Here is a 14,130-nt window from a genome sequence, read left to right as displayed (position 1 = left end):
TCTCTTTCTTCTGCTCTGATCTTAGTTATTTCTTGTCTTCTGCTAGTTTTTGAATGCGTTTGCTCTTGCTTCTCTAGTTCTTTTAATTGTGATGTTTAGGGTGTCAATTTTAGATCTTTCCTGCTTTCTCCTTTGGGTATTTAGTGCTATACATTTCCCTCTAAACACTACTTTATCCGTGTCCCAGAGATTCTGGTATGTTGTGTCTTTGTTCTCTTTGGTTTCAAATAACTTATTTATTTCTGCCTTAATTTCGTTATTTACCCAGTAGTCATTCAGGAGCAGGCACAACCTTCATCCTGATACACAGAAATGCCTGGTTGGAGAAGGGCAAAAAGTTGAAAATATTCTTTAGTAGAAAAAAAATGTGCACTAAAAAGTATTTTTTATTAAAATACAGAAGAAAAGAAAAATACAATGGATTCAGATGGGCATATGACAATAATAAAATGTCTCACTTCCCTTCCTCCCCTTCTTCTCTCCCAGCACTCCCCTGAGGTTGCCAATTTTGGACATTTCTGCTTTTAGCTCTTCTGGTGGTTAGAATCATGACTTCCCTGACTGAGAGGCATGACTAGCCCTGAGCATGAGGGTGGGGCTTGTGTGCTGGAAGGCTTAACTTGAACCTTGTGAGCAGGAAGTCAGGCTAGAACCACTCCTAAAGTGCCTGGGGAGGATGGGACTTTTCACTGTTGGTTGCTTCCTCAAATCCAGTGGTTCTCGAACTGGAACCCTCAGCACTGCCTGAAAAGTTGGTAGAAATGCAAATTCTTGGGTCCTACCCCAGACTTACGGAATCAGAACCTTTGGAGGTGGCGCCCAGCAACCCATGTGCTATTTTAACAAACTCTCCAGGCCATTCTGATTCCTGCTCAAGTTTGAGAAGCCCCGTTCTAAGACAGCCAATCAAACAACCAAACACCACCACTACCAACAACAAAGAGACAAAACTCATTTCTTCTTCCAGTGATTGATTTGGGGTGGGCACGTGACCCTGCTCTGGCTAATGCAGTGCAATGGGAGGCTTGTTTAGGGGCTTCCGGGAGGAGGTCGTGCTCTTGAAAAAGATGCTTGGGAAGAGTAAGACGCATTGCACCGGATGCTTTCCCGTGTAGGTGAGAGTCATGGGGCTGCTACTGCCATCTTGTGGACACACTGAGTGGAGGAGGTGAACCGAGGGAAGAACCTGGATGCCTGATGAATGAATGCCAGAGCCCCAAGAGTAACCATCTGGGAGCCATCCTACTGTGGACTTCTTGTATGATATGTATTATTTTTTAAAGTTAAGAACATGTTGAGTTTGGTTTAGCAGTGAGGCACCCGGACACAGTTCCATTCTGGAACTGTATCTCCTCCCAGACATAGATAAGTGGCTGCCAAGAACAGCTCTCTGGGTAGGCTGGGCCATAAAAGCCACTATGACATGAACAGGTGATGGGGGATGGGAGGAGAAATGAACCTACTTCACTCTTTATTCCATAGGTATTTTCAGTCGTTTTCACACCTGCCATTTCTGAGTCTGGGGCCCTTCTGGCACCCTGCCCTCTTTCATCCTTCTCTGGGCCATGTTCTGAGCTGTCGTTCCTTCTGCTAATGTTACTTCCTGAGTGTAATTCCATCCACTGACAGGCTTCCAGAAGTTAATGAAAATCCTTGGCCTGCCCATCCTTTCCTGTGCCCGCCATTCTTCCTATCTTCCTTGCTGCCATCTAGGTGGGATTTGGGGAGAGCAGAGAGATAAAGGAGTGTTTGGCTTGCCAACTTGAATGGAAAGGCCCAGATTGTTTCATTGTTTGCTTTTACTGAGACTTGGTTATCATTGTCCCTTTTCGAAAGAAGAAAGAAAGATGAAATAGTGGAGGAGGAGAACTGCCCAGCAAGGTTCCCTCTGGGACATCCATGTAACCCTCTTGGAACATACGCTAATGCTGTGGAAATGATTCTTAACTCTTCATTTTGCGGCTCTTTCCAAAATGCAGACCATTCAAGGTAGATGGGGACACTGCAGTGAGTCAGCTTGATGGGGAGGGGCTCTGAGAGCTCCTGAGTTTGCCCTAGATTACGTCTATCCTTCCCCGGAGCTTGGGTGGACATCTTTCTCTCTAAGAAGATGAAGAATATGGGTCCCTTTGCCTTCATAAGTTTGTGAAACTGAAATTACAGTTGTCCAGCACAAGCAGATTGAGAATGTATATACATAGTTTTATTCAAACCTTCAACCACATGATGTTATCTTGAGGTAGCACTTACACTGGTGAGAAACCACCGTGGGATCTTAGGGTCATCTCAGATAGGCATCCTTATTCTACTGTATAAGTTTTCTGAACCAAACTTCATTCATTGTGACATGGTTTTGCCACAGCTGGTCTTTCTCTTTACTCTTTGATCCTGGTTGAACGATTCACGTAGATTCTATCTCTCTTTAAATGTCAGAATGTGACATTCAATATTTTTGGCAGTATTTGTTTTATGTGTATTCCTTAATGTTTCTGTTTTAGTTAAATACAGTCACACATCATTTAACAATGGAGATATGTTCTGAGAAATAGGTTGTTAGGTGATTTCATCGTTGTGCAAACATCATAAAATATACTTACACAAAACTAGGTGGTACACACCTAGGCCATATGGTACAGGCTATTGCTCCTAGACTGCAAATCTGTATAGCGTGTTACTGTACTGTAAGCAATTGAAACACAATGGTAAGTATTTGTGCATCTAAACATATCTAAACACAGAAAAGGTACAGTAAAATACAATATTATTATCTTATGAAACCACTATTGTATATGGGATCTGTCACCAACAGAAATGTCATTATGTGGCACATGACTGAATACATCAAACCTTAGGTTCATTGCTGTGTGAATCAGGGACCTCTACGTTAAAAGGCACAGTATGGCAGAAGCATTGTGATCTGGCCAAGGGTCAGGATGTTGAGGCTTTTACTGGCTCTAGAACTGAGTCAATTCAATCGTTTCTTTTTAAGCTTTAGACACTTCCTCTGCAAAAGACGATAACTTAATCACAGCCTCTGACAGGTTTGTGGAGTTGAGGCTTGACAAGGGTGTTAGGTAAAAACTGCAGTCTTGCATATGTGAAGCCAAAGGTCTGAGCTGTGAGCAAACCTATCATCACCACTATTGAGTGACAGCAGTCACTCGGCCTTTCACATTCCAACTTAAAAAGCAGATGTATATTCCTATGGCTTTTCTTTGTGTAAACACTATCCATAAAGCAGTGGCAGAAAAGTTCTGGTTTCTTTAAAGTGGGAGTGAAAACTAAGACATATTTTAAGGCATTCCAAGTGTAGAGGTTTTTATGAGTCCCCCTTCCACTTACCCACATGTGAATTGACATATTTTTGCCAATATAAATTTATTCTTCCTTTCCAAAGCCATTAACTTAATAGTCATAAAAAGAGCTCTGTTTTTTCTTTTGCGCTCATATTTCATTGGTGTAAGTAACCCACTTTATCATATAATTAGAATAGTAAGTACAGTTTATATCATCTTGGAATGCATTAGCTGGGCAACAGATAATTCACTTGGTGGGAGTAGAAGTAAATGGTGTACTACCAGCTGTGAACACTCAGCAGCTACTATGCACTCATCAAAGAGTGTTATGAAGGGTTACAGAGAATTGGGAACTTAGTTAAGGGCAGATTTGTTAAAAAAAAAAAAAAAAGTATCTTCTTTGCCAATCAAATGTGTCCCCTCAAAGTGGACCTCTAGAGCTTGGCTACTCAAAGTCTGATGCAGAGACCAGCAGCATCACATCACATTTTCTTTTTCTGGAGGATCTAAGGGGAGAATCATTTTCTCACCTTTCCCAGCTTCTAGAGGCTTCCAACATTGCCTGATGGCCCCTTTCTTCCATCTTTCTGACTTTTGTTTTGTACTCACATTTTCTACTTCTACAGTCAAATCTCTTCTTACCTCCTTCTTATAAGGGCACACTTGGATAATCCAGCATGGCATCCCCATCTCAATATCCTTTACTTAATCACATCTGCAAAGTACTTTTGCCATGTTGAGAAATAATAAGAAATATATAAGTGTGTGTGTGTGTGTGTGTGTGTATATAGATAGATAAATAGATAGATACCTAGACAGATAGATAGGTACGTAGATACATAGATAGATATATAGAGATATTTGTCTCTGACCTTGGTTCCTGACATAGAGCTCCTAAACTTTTCTAATTCCCTAAGTGGTACGGGTACTAGCAGCATCATTTGTTCTAACATTTGGTGTTTGAGTACAGTTCCTGACACAGAGCTCCTAAATTTCTTGGCATTTTCTGGGTGATAAGAGTGTCTTTTATTCAAATGAAACAACTCTTGATGAGACCTTGGATAGCTTTAGGATAGGGGCTTGTCATCAGAAAGACAAAGCCATGATTGATTAGAAGCTTAGCACTTTTAATTCCCAAACTTCATTCTCTGGGGAGGGCAGAGGAGCTAGAGATTGAGCTGGTAATAGATCAAGCCTACATGATGAAGCGTCCAAGAAAAAAAAATTCCCTAAATTATGGGATTTGGAGAGCTCTGGGGTTGGTAAACACATCCATGTACCAGAAGTGTGGTGCACCCCAGCTCCACAGGGATAGAAGCTCCTGCACTCAGAGCCCTTCCAGACCTCATCCTGCATACCTCTTTATGTCCTTTATTATAAAAGAAAATGGCAAACACAATAAGTGTCTCCCTGAGTTTTTTAAACTATTCTAGCAAATTATCAACCCCAAGGAGAGGGTCATGAGAGCCCCAGTTTATGGCCAGTCTGTTAGAAACACAAGTGAGAACCCTGGACTTTTGACTGGTGTCTGAAGTGGGAGCAGTTTTGAAAGACTGAGCCCTTCACCTGTGGGACCTGATGCTAACTCCAGGTAGATAGTGTCAGAACCGAATTGAATTGTAGGACACCCAGCTGGTATCAGGGAATTGGTCGATATGGCAAAAAAAACAAAAAAAAAACAAAAAACAAAAAAACCAAAAAAAAAACACACACACACACACAAAACAAACAAATAAACAAATAAGAACAATGCCCACATTTTGGTGACCAGATGCAAAGTGTTGAAAATGTAGAGGAAAAAAATAGCTTTTTTTTCTTTTTTTTCTGTATACATGTAAAGGAACACCTTTTCATGTTCTAGGGATTAGGATGTGGATATCCTCGGGGGCCATTATTCAGCCTACCACAACTTTGCTGTCAGATACTGTTTTAAGGTAACTTAATGATTATTAACACTACTGTTTAACAAGTGCCTGCTATGACCCAGGCACTTTATGTATACATGAAACCTACTTCTTATAAGAATACCCCACAGTAGATATTATCACCCTATCCATGTAGATGAGAAGTCTGGGGTTCAGAAATCCCAGTAAGTAATGACAGAGCAGGGGTTGGCACCCAGACCCCCATGGGTCCCAGCCTCTGACCTTCTCTTGGTACCTGGCTCATGCCACCGTCATAATCACCTGCTTTGTTCCCAAACTCGGAATAAGGTACTTCTATGTCCAGGTTTGTCCAGTGACCTGTCGTGTTCACTGATCTGAAGTCCATGCTTAAAGATTTCCTTTTGAAAAGGAATCTTTAATGTTACATAAAACAAATTGATGGTTTTGGTAAAAAACCAGAGCAACTTCCTGTGCACTATCAGCTGACTGATCAGGGTTCTTTTCTAGAAATCACACACCCAGTCAGGGAAGGTCTCCATCTTTAAAATTACGGAGTTAGACAGAAATGCTGTCCCTTGACAGGAGGTGACTTGAGAGATGCCACTCTAATGGGCTTCAATGATAAACTGTGCCTTAAGGGTTTAGTGGAGCCAAGGGATGAAACTGGGAAAAAACAGGAATCGCAGACATAGAAACATTTCAGTCAAAAAAAAAAAAAAAAAGAAAAAGAAAAAGAAAAAAAGCTCCTATAATTGCTCTGGAAACTTTACTCTGTACAAAAATTAACTTCCTCTTAATTATGTAGCCATTATTTAGCCATAATCACTTTGTTGTTGGTATCATCCAAAAGGACAAGTTCTGGATGCATAATGGCCAGTCTGCTTTTTGCCTTTTCTTCACCTTCCTGATTCCCAAAGTCCTACAGCAAGGTGGGCAAAAATCTATGTAGTTTTAAAATTTGTAGGCTATTTTCTAATAGACTTTCTCTACCCTAGATGTTTTGGGGCATTTGAAGGTGATCCCAGTAGATTCCTCTGCTTGACCAAAATTATCTTTCAAAACTGAAATAGATTTTTATCTGGATGTCAGGATTATAACTCTCCCCTTTCCTACCTACCCCTTCCCACGACACAACTTCCTTTCACCTGGTGTGTCTAAGCTGATCAAACTGGGTGTGCCATTGTTTGCACACGTACTGGGCCATTGGGCAGGCAAGGAGGGGCTCCTTAAACCACACCAGAGGTTTTTGGTCCAGAACTCGTCACCACCCTCAGCATGTCACCATGCAGTGCTTTGTGGACTGAAATCCATCTGTACTCACAGATGTGGCTGAACGCAGAAACACTCAAGGCACCCCCAGACTCCAAAGCCTTACTATGGCATAATATCCTCATTGCTTTTTCCCTCCTTATGTCCCTGGAGCTACACATGAAACTTCTTGGGGGCAACTTCAACTAATGCCAACTTTATTAACACTGGAAATAGTTATGTTTCAAATAAAAATGTACACAAGTTTTAATTGCACTGGCTACTTCAAATTTTCTAAACAAAGCTTTTTTGCATAAGAGATAAAGGTTGGTGACGCCTTTTATGAAATTGGTCCAAACTCACCAGAACTAGCAATCAAAAATTAATTCCTTGTTTTATTTTGAATTTTATACTTTATTGTAATGATCGTATTGTATATTTCTGAGCATTAGGTTTGCAACAACTCATGGATAAACTATGGATTTCTGACCTAACCTGTATACAAATTACTCCTCCATTCCACCCCTCTTTTCTGTAAAACGGGATGACTTAATCTCTGCCCTATTTACATACAAAGTCATGACGAGAGTCATGAGAAGCAAGTGGATTTGAAATGGCAATGAAAGTCAAAGTGTTATCTTTGCCAGTGTGTGGACTCAGTTTACATTAAAGTTACAGATTCCCACCCGCTCCTCCTCTCCCCAGGAGGTCTGGTTGTTCTATGTGTAATCACTCAAGGTGAACCATGACTTTCATATCAGCAGTGAAATCAGCTGCTTTAGTTATTTCCTGTTGTGGCAGCACCCTGCTGAGCATCTCGTGATTTCAGGAGAGTAGAAGCTGGGTGGTGGAGCAGTCCAGGTTTGGCTTAAAAATACAGTTCTCCAGCTGTTGTATTGCATTTCCTCTCACGGAAACCTAAGGTCGACAGAGGATTACAAATTTGCCTTTCTATAACTTGGATCCCTTGCTCTTCTCTAGGTGTCAGGATTATAACTCTCTCCTTTCCTACCTACCCCTTCCCACGACACCACTTCCTCTCACCCAGTGTGTCCAAGCTGATCAAACTGGGTGTGTCATTGTTCGCACACTTGCTGGGCCATGGGGCAGGCAAGGAGAGGCTCCTTAAACCACACCAAAGGTTTGTGGTCCAGAATTGGTCACCACCCTCAGCATCTCAGCACACAGTGCTTTGTGGACAGACACCGTTCTTTCTCACCCCTTTGAGTGACCCTCCCCAGCTGGCTTAAGTTGGCCTTGCAGCCCGATAGGCCTTTTAAACAAGGAAGGGAAGGTCTCTCAGCACACTTTAACTTATTGGTTATTCAGCTTATTTTCTTAATAAGTCACAAGCGCTAAGGGCTCTTCAGAACTCCTAATTTCAACATTGGAAATTATTTTCTTCTTTTTATTAAGAATTTGCAGCCAGGCGCGGTGTCTCACGTCTGTAATCCCATCACTTTGGGAGGCCAAGGCAGGTGGATCACTTGAGGTCAGGGGTTCAAAACCAGCCTGGCCAACATGTTAAAACCCTGACTCTACTAAAAATGCAAAAATTAGCCAGGCGTGGTGGCACATACCTGTAATCCCAGTTATTCGGGAGGCTGAGGCAGGAGAATCGCTTGAACCAGGGAGGCGGAGGCTGCAGTGAGCAGAGATTGCACCACTGCACTCCAGCTTAGATGACAGAGCAAGACCCTGTCTGGAAAAAAAAAAAAAAAAAGAATTTGCTACATGCCAGGCACTATATTGAGTGCTTTTTATATATAAGAAGTAAAGCTTAAAGAGGTTAAGCAACATGCCCAGGGTCACCCAGGCAGTGAGCTGAGGAGGTAGGATTTGAACTCAGTCTGGCTCTAGGGCCCATGTCTCACCCTAGCTCGGGCTCCTGAACCTCCCAATCTTTCCCCATCAAGCATGGGCACATGAGCCCTCAAGGACAGCTTTGCAAAGCACCATGCAAAGTGCTTGAGGCAAATACGAGTGTCACTTGGTGCAGACACCCTCAGGCCAAGGTCAACAGCCACATAGGCTCCCCACTGTCCAAACAGGGGAGAGATGCTCTAGGTCTGGAGTTCAGCTGGAAACACATGGGCCTGTGCTCCAGCAGAGGGCTCCCACCACCTTGCTGCTGTCTTTTTTTATGAGGCAAGGGTGACAGTGCCTCTGTTTTGCTTCTTGAACCAGCGATTCCAGTGCTCATTTAGATGCACCGGTGATGGTTCATTGGAGCGTGGAATATCCAGCAAATTCCACTGTCATGGGAGACAGTGGTCATAAATAAAGTTCTTGCTGTGGGATTGTCAGGGAATCCAGCACATGACAAAGGGAGTCATCCAAGATCATAGTAGTCTGTGATCATTCCCTTGGAAGAGACAGACAACTTCATGCCTTGAGAATGTGTTCAAGAAAGTGAAGTCCCCTAATCGGGGGCAGGGAGCCTGTAAAGTTAGCTTTCTAGTTGTGGGCCATGCTACATCCTGGTGGGATGGAGCCCAGCTCACACAAACCACATGCTACTTAGCTGGTAAGTAGTCCATCTCTGTGTCACATAGATTACCTGTTGGGCTTCCCAGTCCTTGGTGGCTGTTTCATGACTGTGCTGAGTCCTGCAGGCCTCTGTGGTCTGTTGTAGGTATAATATTATGGCTCCTGCATCCAGAGGCTTCTTGGGCTTCTTCATTCCAAAAGCTTTTCTCAGAAGCGGTCTTTTCCGTGTAGCACAGTCCCACACTGCTAGCTGAGAGGATGGGGGCTGCGGGCACCTGCTAACTCTTGTATCCCTAATCCCAGCCTGTGGAAGTGATGGCCCTGGTGTCTTCCCTGGCAGAGTACACCAATGTGGAATGAATGATGCCTGACTAGGCCTGCAGAAGGGGTCAACCAGGCCCTTCAGGGTGGTTTATTTCATTTTTGAAGGAGGAGGAGAGACCCTAATTGTTCAGGTGTAGACACATCTGATACTGGGAAATGGGTGGTGTGGGAGTAAATCTCTCTCTCTCTCTTTCTCTTTCTCTCAGTGGAGAAGGCTCTCACTCGGTTGCCTTGCTGGGATGCAGTGGCACCATCTCAGCTCACTGCAGCCTGGACCTTTGGGCTCAAGTGATTCTCCCACCTCGGCTACCTGAGTAACTGGGACTACAGGTGTGCCACCACATCCAGCTAATTTTTGTCGAATCTCTCTCTTCTTTGAGGTCTGAGTATGACAGAACAATGGCCTCCATTGATGAGCCACTGGGGCCAGAGAGCAGAACCATGCAGCTGAGAAGGACCGTCAGATGAGTGACCTCTGGAGCTCTCTGGACAGCCTGGAAGGGTGGCTTCTTTCTTCCAGGGAGAAAGCCTCAGTCTCTCCTGGACTGGGCCCCAAACTCTCCACACTTCACGCTGGACTGGGCCCAAACTCTCCAGGTGTTAGGGAGCTGACATTTTCCCCCAACTCTCTAAACATCTGGTCTCTAAGCTTAGACTACCTGACACCTAAATCTATAATGTTTATTTCTCCTGAGCAAAACCTCTCTCACACTAGCCCCTCCACAACAGCAGGCAGCTGCCTCACTGGGGAAGCTCCACAGTGCATGACCTCTGTGGGATGCTAAGAGGATGGGACTATAGCCACCTGCTGACCCTCAGGCCATTACCAATTGCATTTGCTGATGTTCTTCCTGAGCCACTCTGAGTAACAAAAAATATTTAAGGTTGAGGAAAGAAGCCTTTGACATTATTTAACTATGCTCCAATGGACCTCTGCCCTAAACACCAGACTCAGACCCAGCTGCCTATTGGGTTGCAGTAGGATCTCCATTTGGAGATGTTTACTGGGCATCTTTGGCCTAATGTGGGCCTATCTCCAGCCTCTGTCCAGCCTGCTCCTTCCCTGTCTTTCCCATCTCAGCAAACGGAACCTTCTCCCTTCCATTTTCTCAGGCCGTGCTCGACCTTGTCATTTCCCTTGACTTCTCTCATTCTGTCATGCCTGTCATCCAACCCGTTGGGAGAGCAGATAAGGTCGATCCAGGATATATATGAAGTATTGGCCACTTGTCACCACCTCCCTGGTTACCAGCAGAGCCTTTGCTGGTCTATATTGTGTTGCGTTTCTACAATTTAAAAAACATCACCCCCATGACTGAATGGGTGGCAGAGCCTTTGAGTAGAGAACGATACTCCTTCCTTGGATGGCTGAAGCTCCACAGTTAGACTCTGGGCTGATGCTCAGTGCCCTGACTAGACTCCAGCCCCACCTATCCATGAGGCTGGTGCCTTGCTCCCTGCATCATCTGCACAATCATGCGCAGTGAGCTGAGCAGGCCATGCTGGTGCAGACCTGCTGTCTCACTCATGTAAACCATTGCAGTCAGCTCTAAGGTCTCTGCTTTTACCCTTGCCCTACCACCTTTCAGTCTATTCTCAATGCAGAGGCCACAGTGATCTTTCATTATTTTATAATAATAATAATAATTATTATTGAAACAGAGTCTCTCTCTGACACCCAGGCTGGAGTGCAGTGGTGTGATTGTGGCTCACTGTAGCCTCAAACTCTTGGGCTCACACATTCCTCCCATGTCAGCATCCTGAGTAGCTGCGATTACAGGTGTGTGGCATCCTATCTGGCCAATTCTTTTCTTTTCTTTTCTTTTAGAGATGGGGCCTCAACTGTGTTGACCAAGCTGTTTAGAATTCCTGGGCTCAAGTGATCCTCCTGCCTCAGCCTCCCAAAGTGCTGGGATTATAGGCATGAACCACCATGCCCAGCCTGATTATTTAAAAGTATACATCAAATCAAGGCACTCCTCTGCTATAAACCTCACTCTAAGCAAAAGCCAAAGTTCCAGCAAAGTCCTATGAAGCCCCATACAATTCGTCCCCTATTACCTTGTCGACTTGTCTCTTGTTATCTTCCCCTTCCTCCCTTTGCTAAGAACACAAGACCTCCCTGGGGTCTCTTGAAGTGCTAGGCTTCCTCTCACCTCTGGCAGAGCTCTTGCACTCACACCTCCATCTGCTAGAAGGTTCTCCCACATAGGTTTACCTGGCTCATTCTCAACCTGGCTCAAGTCTTTACTCAAATGTCACCTATTCTGTGAAATGTCACCTATTCTGTGAAATGTCACCTTTGCTGTCCAACTATTTAAAAATGCAATCTCCCTCCCCTCTCCCCTCAATCTGACATTTCTTTCACCCCTTCCCATAGCACTTTCTCTTTTTCTCCACAGCACTTACCACCATCTAACACATTACATTTATTTCACTTATTTATTTTCTTGTCTCTTTCCTCATTAGAACAAGCTCCACAAAAGCAGGCATTTTCATCTGTCTTATTGTGGGCTGTGTTCTCAGCACCTAGAGCACTGCCTGATCCCTAATAGGTGAACGGTTCCTTTTATATTTGTTGAATGAATGAGTGGCAGGAGGCAGAGTGGGCCTATTATGTGGAAATATATGAAATTGTTCTTGCCAGTCAAAAGCTGTCAAATATTGGCAGCTTCACGTGGTTCAAACTAATGTAATGTAATACAGAACAATGGCCAAAAGGAGGTGTTACATAGGGGACATTTGCTCCTGATTTGCGCAGTGTGCTCCTTCCTATTGGAAAACATGGGGTTCTTTTATAATCCCTTGGGAACGAATTTCCCATATAAATAGACATTTCCCTTCCTGACCCCATCATTCACAGAACAGCCTTCTTCCAGGTAGAGCCCCAGCGGTAATAATGCCCGTCTTGGCTTTCAGGCCTCCAGATATAAATTTTTTGGCTATGGGACAATTTTTTTTGGCTATGGGACACTTAGAAAAAATAAAGATCAATAGACTATCAAACTGTGGCCAGAAATCAGATCCAATGCCAGGGACCTTGGCAAAGGTGACATCAGTAATGAGAGGAGGTGCCTCCAACTCACTGCTTAGGGCTGGGAGGAACAAGGCTCTGTGATCTGAGCCCAGGAGCCTGCACCCCATCCACTGGGCTCAAACAGAGTGTTCAGAGCACAGAAATCTCTTCCTCTGCCAGGTCTGCCTCTGCTGATCTTGCAACAAGGCATAGTCCTATTGCACAAATCTTTTTTTTTTTCTTTTTCTTTCTGTTTTTTTCCCATATACCCAAGGGAATGGGAATAAAACCTTGATTTTGGGCCTTGTAAATACAGCTTTTAAAAAGATATAGACTATTAAAATCCAAATGAAAAAGATCTTTACATTTGGTGTCTCCAAATGCTACATTCCAGGACATACATGCTGAGGCATCTGTCAGTCAAGACCACAAGATGCAGCCATCCGGCCTATGCACTTAGTATTTGCTAAAAGCGTGGTTACTGGTTGAGTGTGTCTGCAACACAGGGGCCCACATTCAAATGCCTGCACGAGCCAGGTGGGAAATACAAGCGAGTGAAACTGGCTGACTCACAGCCACAAAGAAATGTGTTTCCTCCCAATCTGCTTGACTTCAGGCCATATTTTTTTCCCCTGACTTTTGGATAAGATGTGAGTACAAAAAGTATTAAGCTTTTCTTCTTAAATCTATTAGAAGGAAAATATCAATACAAGTGTGACTACAATAGCACCTGGCACAGTCTCCCAGGAATGTAAAGTTTGTGCCAATTTAGGGCACTTGATCTGCCTCAGAGGGTCTGCCTCTGCGGAGCTTCCATCTGCTGATTAACAGGGCATCGCCCTACTTCACAAAGGCCTGTGTTCGGAGAAACCTTCCCCGGCTTTGTGCCGTGGCCAAGGACCTCCTGACAAAGGTGGACCCTCACATTCTGACTCTCCTGGAGTCTATTCTTCACTCTGACCCAAACTGTGTCAAGTTCAGAAAACTGATCTCTGCTTCTCCCTCCATCCATTTCTCTGATGCTCATCCGTGAGGCAGCTGGAATAGGATTGCTCCATCCCCTGCCCAGGCATCGTTTTAAATCCCTGCAGAAAACAACAGCTACAACCATCATGGTGATGAGGGATGACGGTGACAACCACAACCTGGAGAGCTCGATGGAGAAGGAGAGGGAGAGATCTGGTGACAAGTGACTCTCTTCAGCAGATCTAATCACTCCCAGAAAGATGTGACTGCCTTTTCATGCACAGCATCACTTAAAAGTTCTAGAGAACTAGGCAAGGGGTAGGGGAAATACAGCTGAAGTATATAGAAAAAAGTCTGCTGGAAATTTGAAATGATACTGAGTACAATGTACATCAGAGGGATTAAATGGAAATAAGGCAAAAGTAGGAAAGTTTCAGTCAAAGTTGAAGGCTTGAATTTTAGCTGGATGTGGTCTTGAGGAAATGCAGGTTCAGTGGGACTACATCATCGGATGTTTCACGAAGCAGGAATTCTGCTTTGGAAAACCAAACCAGCCAATAAGCAAATGAAAAGATGCTTAACATCATTAATCATCAGGGAAATGCAAATCAAAACCCCAATGAGATAATAACATTTCATCCTAACCATCCACTAGAATGGCTAAAATAAAACAAGACTGATGATAACAAGTGTTGGGGAATACGTGGAAAAAAATGAAACCCTCATACATTTCTGGTGGAGATGTAAAATGGTGCAGCTACTTTGTAAAACATTTTGGCAGTTCCTCAAAAGTTTAAACATAAAGTCACCATATAATCCAGAAATTCCACTGCTATGTCCATACCCAAGAGAGATGATTTTTTAATAAAAAAATTATTTGCGTATTCAATTGAAAATAATTTTT

The sequence above is a fragment of the Pongo pygmaeus genome, chromosome 12 (assembly GCF_028885625.2).
Source record: "Pongo pygmaeus isolate AG05252 chromosome 12, NHGRI_mPonPyg2-v2.0_pri, whole genome shotgun sequence".
NCBI lineage: Eukaryota > Metazoa > Chordata > Mammalia > Primates > Hominidae > Pongo > Pongo pygmaeus.
This window is presented reverse-complemented; position numbering follows the sequence as displayed.